Genomic DNA, 6,613 nt, shown 5'->3' with positions numbered 1-6,613 from the left:
TGTTGTTGTTGTTGTCTAGTTTTCACCTCGAGGCTACTGTCCTCATGATCTGGCAGTTGACTTTCTTTCTTTCTTTCTTTCTTTCTTTCTTTCTTTCTTTCTTTCTTTCTTTCTTTCTTTTTTCTTTTTAGCTTTGCGCCTTTCCTGGAACTCACTTGGTAGCCCAGGCTGGCCTCGAACTCACAGAGATCCACCTGGCTCTGCCTCCCGAGTGCTGGGATTAAAGGCGTGCGCCACCACCGCCCGGCTGGCAGTTGACTTTCTTAAGACAAATGCTTGAAGATGAAGCAAAAGCAAGGTGAGAACCCTGAGGTATGTTATGGGCTAGCCTTGGAAACCACCTCCTGCCTTTCTACAGTGTCCTGATGCTTATTGCATCAACTCTAATCTGTATAGGAGGTGATTAGAAAAAGGTGTGGGTGCCACAAGGAACGACTCACTTGGCACCATCTCGACCAGCACAGAGAGCCATTATGGTCTCCATTTCACAGATGGGAAACATCATGGCATCCATAAGAAGGTGGGACAGAGTGACAGGAAATGATGCACTTTGACTATTAAGTCCGGCCCTAATACTGTGTCTCCTCCTCTGGTGTCGTGGCATACTATAGATCGTGGCTTTGAATTGTTATGTTACTGTTAAATGAATATTTGAATTTTTGACTATCCATGTGTGGTAGTCATTTTCACTTGTCACCCTGACACAACTTAGAGACCACCTGGGAAGAGAGAGTCTCAATGAGAACTCATCTACACTGAGTTGGTCTATGGGCATGTCTCTGGGGGATTGTCTTAATTACGTTAACCAAAGCGGGAAGACAAATCCCACTATGAGTGGCAGCATTCCCTAGGCTGGGGGTCCTGGGCTGCATAAAGTGGAGCTAAGCACAAGCCTCAAGCAAGACGCAGCAAGCCAGCATGCAGGTATTTCTCTTTCTGCTTCACTACGGACGTAACCATAGTGACGTAACCAGCTGTTTTTAGTGCTTGATGCCTTGACGCCACTGCAGTGATGGGCTGTAACCTGAAAACTGTGAGCTAAAGTAAACCCTGTCTCCCCAGATTGTTTTTGTCACAGCAGCAGGAACGGAACTAGACCACCAAGGTTGGTCCTCACTCACCGCACTTGCAGTCAGTGGAGGCTTTAGAAGCCCAGTGGACGTCGTCTGGGATTAGGAGGTTGTGGGACCCTGGTCTCTTCCTTCTGATCTTTCTTTTGCTTTTCGACACCTCTTTATCCACCACATGTCCCAGTCACAATAAGCTGCTCACCGAAGGCCTAAAAGCAATGGAGCCAGCCAACCCCGGCCTAAAATCTCCAAAACTGTCTAGGAATTCCTTATAAGTTGATTACGTCGGGTTTTGGTTACAGTGGTGCGAAGTGCCTAGCACAAACACTGTGCGTATGTTAGACATCTATGAAATAGTGATCCTGAAGGCCACAGGAAGCACCAATTGGCAAAAGGCACTCACAGTGGGAAGGTGTGGCTGTCTCCATTAGTGGGAGGCGTGGTTGCTGGGGGGCTAACATGGCATGCACTTCTATGATCAATTATATTATGCACATTCAATATTATAGTTTCAGCAAAAGACACCTGTACAAAAAAGGAATAATTAAAAGTACCAGACAAATGACTGACTGAATCAAACAGGCCCTCAAAGACAGGGTTGGGGAAGTGAACTGAGGTTTAACTCACCAATCATTTTTAGACTTAATCCACAGTAGATTCCCAAATCTGATCCGCTCATACCGCTCCCCTTCCCCCTCCCTCTCTCCTCCCTCCTCCCTCTGGTTTTTCTTTCATCATTCTTCCCAATCAGGTCAAGTACCCCAACCAGAAAGGACCTGAATTTAAGTGTGTAGTGAACTCTGTCTTTGCTTACAACAGCAGGGTGTATATTGCTCCTGAGTTTAAATTTGGTTTTGTTTAAATAAATTGCATACGTATGCAATGTTAAAAAAACATGCACACTTATTTATTTATAAGTATCTGAGAATCTTTATTCTAAACTAACAGAAAAGCACATGTAAATAAGGGTCTATTTTCTTCCAAGACAGTGAATATTTTTATAGTATTATAGTGATACTAAAAATAGCACTTTAAAAAAATTTTTTTCAAGACAGGGTTTCTCTGTGTAGCCTTGGCTGTCCTGGAACAGAGATCCTCCTGCCTCTGCCTCCTGAGTGCAGGCATTAAAGGCATGTACCACCACCGCCTGGTGCACTTTCCTATATTACTTTTATATTGTTGAAAATCTTTAAAGAACACTGCTTTTAACTTTTTAAATCTTTAGTCTGAATGGAAGAGTGACTCATAAATATAATCGGGGAGAGGCAGGTATGGTGATATTTTATTTGTGCTCTAACAAATAAAGCTTGCCTGAAAATCAGAAGGAGGAGCTAGCCTCTGGTTAACCATAGAGGTCTGTAGGTCTGTACAGACAGACAGGAAGTGATAGAGCTGGGCGCAGAGAGGAAGTGATAAGATGGGTTGGAGAGAGGTGCTCGCTCTCTTTTGGCGGAGGATTTCCGTAGGAGTAAGAACTAGTGGCTTGCTACTGTCTCTCTGATCTTTCAGTTTTTACCCCAATATCTGGCTCTGGGTTTTTAATTAAAAAGCCCATTACAGATTTGTGTTACAGGCAGGATTAGGTACAGTGGAAGCCTTTAGAAGTGTAGGGCCCACCACTAGAGGGGACCATGTTTAGGGATATATTTGATCCAGTTCCATTCAGGATGAGCAATTTCTTGGTGTTTTAGTCACTGTTCTGCTGCTGTGAAGAGACACCATGACCAAGGCGACTCTTACAGAAGCCAGCATATTTAATTGGGGCTGGCTTACAGCTTCAGAGGCTCAGTTCATTATCATCAGGTCGGGGAGCATGGCGGGCATGGCAGGCAGGTGCTGGAGAAGCAGTAGGAAGCTACATTTGGTCCACAGGCTAAGAGAAAGAAAAAGAAAAACACTGGGCTGGCTGTGAGCTTTTGAAAACCTCAAAGCCCACCCCCAGGGACACACTTCCTCCAAAAGGCCACACCTCCTAATTCTTTTAATGCTATCAAAAAGTTCTATTCCCCAGTGACTAAACATTCAAATATACGAGCCTATGGGGGCCATTCTTATTCAAACCACCACACTAAACTAGTGTACTGAGCATCACACTAGGTGAAGCCCACTCCTTTGAAATGGGACTCTTCGGTCAGTTGGCCAGGGAACCTAAACTCGGCCACTGTGCCTTGGGCTTCCAAAGGCATCCCACTTACCTGTCTGGAGCCTAAACCAGAGAAAGTATGAGAACAGAGACAGGAGTATCCACCAGAAATGGTCTTCAGGGTTCCTTAGGGAATCCATACAAGCAACAGGCTGCGTGCATTCCCAAGGGGACTGCTGCCGGCAGCCACTGCACACCAGGTCCCCCGAGAAAAGGAACCTGATGAGTTTAACTGGTTGCAGAGGAACGCTGCTTTTTAATAGTTAATTGATTCTCTGATTATAGATTACAGTGGAAGTCTCACAATACTAAAACAGGCTCCCTTCTATTACACTCACCAGTCTTCCATAAGTACTAAACAGCTACAACCTCCTTACAAACCCTGCAGCTGTGCCTTCTCCAGGATGTCGTGGAAATGGTCATTCTTTATGCAGCCTTTCAGACTGGTGGTTTGAAAGAAAAAGGCCTCCAGAGGGAGTGGCACTATTAGGAGGTGTGGCCTTGGTGGAGTAGGTGTGGTCTTGTTGAAGGAAGTGTGTCACTATGGGGGCGGGCTTTGAGGTCTTTTTCTCAAGCTTCACTCAGTGTGGCAGTCAGTCGACTTCCTGTTGCCTGCAAGATGTAGCACTCTCAGCTCCAGCACCATGTCTGCCTGCACACCGCCACGCTCCCCACCATGATGATAATGGACTAAACCTCTGATACTATCAGCAAGCCACCCCAGTTAAATGTTTTCTTTATAAGCGTTGCTGTGGTCATGGTGCCTCTTCACAGCAATAAAAACCTGACTAAGGGTATATGTGGCACTTCCTTTTAAATCTTTCAATAGCTGACTCACTTGAGATAGAAAGATGATCAGAAAGATGGCTCAGAGGGTAAAGACACTTTTGGAGCTAAACCCGGTGATCTGAGTTTAATCCCTAGGACCCACAGAGAGGATGGAGAGAACAGATTCATCTCAGTTGTCTTCTGACCTCCACATGCATGCCATGGCACACACACTCACACGTGGATGTAAATAAATACATTCATACATTGTGTAAGAGGAAAAAGAAGTCACTGGGGAGATTGCTCAGCAGTTAAGAGTTCTGAATTACTCTTGCAGGGGACCTGGGTTCCCTTCCTGACATCCACATGATGGCTCACGACCACCTGTAACTCCAGTTCCAGGGGATCCAGTGTCCCCTCCTGCCTTATTAGGGTGGTGCACACTCACGGTACACATACATACATACAGGTAAAACACTTCTACACATATAATAAAAAATATTTTTAAAAGAACAACTTAAGAATCCTTTATTACCAGCCGACCAGGTAGCTCAGGCTTTGTGCTTGGCAGCTCTGAGTTTATTTATTTATTTATTTATTTATTTATTTATTTATTTTTTTTTTTTTTTTTTTTTTTTTGGTTTTTCGAGACAGGGTTTCTCTGTGTAGCTTTGCGCCTTTCCTGGAACTCACTTGGTAGCCCAGGCTGGCCTCGAACTCACAAAGATCCGCCTGCCTCTGCCTCCCGAGTGCTGGGATTAAAGGCGTGCACCACCACCGCCCGGCTTTATTTATTTATTTTTAATCATTGTCATTTTACAGACAAAAAAAAGATTTCCATTTTGAAGGTTTGAGATTGGGCTGGAGAGATGGCTCGGCCATTACAGGCTAGGCTCACAGACAAACAGACAAGGTTTAAGGTGGTTGGTTGGTTGGTTTCCTTGATTGCTCTCCACTGTGATGTTGAAGAGGGTCTCTCGCTGAATCCAGAGCTCGCCAGTTCCAGCTAGTCTAATGGCCGGCTTGCTTTTGACATTTGGTGTCTCTGACTCTCAAGTACTGGGATTACAATGGCCTCTATACGTGTCTACTTTTAAGTGGATTCTGGGGATTCAAACACTGGTCCTCACACTTGTATAGCAAATGCATTTTCTACTGAGCCATCTCCCCAGCCCCATATTTTCTTTGTAAATTTCATGTTTATATCATTTACCTATCTCTGAGGGAGTATTTTACCTCTTTCTTTTCTTTTCTTTTCTTTTGTTTTCTTTTCTTTTCGTTTCTGTTTTTCAAGACAGGGTTTCTCTGTGTAGCTTTGGAGCCTGCCCTGGAACTCCCTCTGTAGACGAAGCTGGCCTCAAACTCACAGAGATCCTCCTGCCTCTGCCTCCCAAGTGCTGGGATTAAAGGCGTGCCCACTACCACCACCACCCTGCTAAAATCTATTTTCAGCATTTTGTTTTGTTTTTCAAAACCGTTTTACTTCTTTCTTGAGCAACAGAAATTTTTGTGCGTGCAGGGTATCAACCATTGCTCTGCACAGAGTGTATTTGTGGAGGCAAGCGGTCCATGGCGTGAGGACACTAAAATGTATCTCATTGTTCCATGGTCAATATGAGGCGGGTCCCAGTTCCTTCTTTCTTCTTCCTTCCACCCCTCCTGCCCTTATTACAACCCGGTAAATATCTACATCCAGGAGCTGTCTCCTACAGCTGCAGTAGGCTAAGGGCCTGTGGAGCAGGTGTCAGCTGCTATCACATTATTAACCCTTAATTAGTTAAAGGAACTGGAACTCAGAAAGGCTGCCTGGCTGGTAAGCAGTGGAACTGGGCATCACTGTCCACGATCCCACCCCACGGTCATCATCACTGTCAGAACACTCAAATGGCCTAGGGCAGTGGATCTCAACCTTCCGAATGCGGTGACCCTTCAATACAGTTCCTCATGTTGTGGTGACCCCCAGCCGTAAAATTAGTTTGTTGCTACTTCATGTCTGTAATTTTGCTACTGTTATGAATTGTTATATAAATATCTGGTATGCAGGCTATCTAATATGTGACCCCAAAAAGGTCATGCCCCACATGTTGGGAGTCATTGTCCTAGATACTCTGGAGAATATGGAATTCATCATGGAAATTTGAGGTCTACACTAAACACTGCTGAGTTTATTCCCTGGGACAAAAAATACTAAGTAGTATTATAAACCCGGTAACTAATGAAATCTTTTTGTTTTTTGTGTGTATGGGCATTTTACTTACATGAATGTCTGTGTACCAAGTGTGTACCTGATGCCCAAGGAATCCAGACAGGGATGAATCCTTGGGGACTGGAGTTACAGACAGTTGTAAGCTTTGAGTCCTGGAATTTGAACTCAGGTCCTCTGGAAGAGCAGCCAGTACTCCTAACTCCAGGCCCTCTCTGAATCTAATGGAATCTTAAAGATTACTATATAGTTGATTTTTTTCCTTCTTGCTGCCTATTACTTTCTCCTATGAAATCATTTCCTAAATAAAATTGTTACTGCAGAAATTAAATTAGCAATTAAAAATAAATGAACTACTTATAGTCTCTAGGAACGTTTTAGAGAACTAAAGTGTTATTCAGTTAGCAAGCTAAAAATTGCATAATTTTA

General features: G+C 44.1%; 1 non-coding gene across 1 annotated transcript; it reads right to left on the bottom strand.

The window, feature by feature from the left end:
• Positions 1-3,322: 3,322 nt before the first annotated feature.
• On the bottom strand, positions 3,323-3,455 carry LOC121821028 (small nucleolar RNA SNORA70). The gene has a single exon (XR_006061732.1). It is a non-coding gene; the product is annotated as a small nucleolar RNA SNORA70 (small nucleolar RNA).
• Positions 3,456-6,613: the final 3,158 nt, after the last annotated feature.

Source organism: Peromyscus maniculatus, chromosome 10, assembly GCF_049852395.1.
Source record: "Peromyscus maniculatus bairdii isolate BWxNUB_F1_BW_parent chromosome 10, HU_Pman_BW_mat_3.1, whole genome shotgun sequence".
Taxonomy (NCBI): domain Eukaryota; kingdom Metazoa; phylum Chordata; class Mammalia; order Rodentia; family Cricetidae; genus Peromyscus; species Peromyscus maniculatus.
The sequence above is the reverse complement of the archived record's forward strand: the minus strand, read 5'-3'. Positions and strand labels throughout refer to the sequence as shown.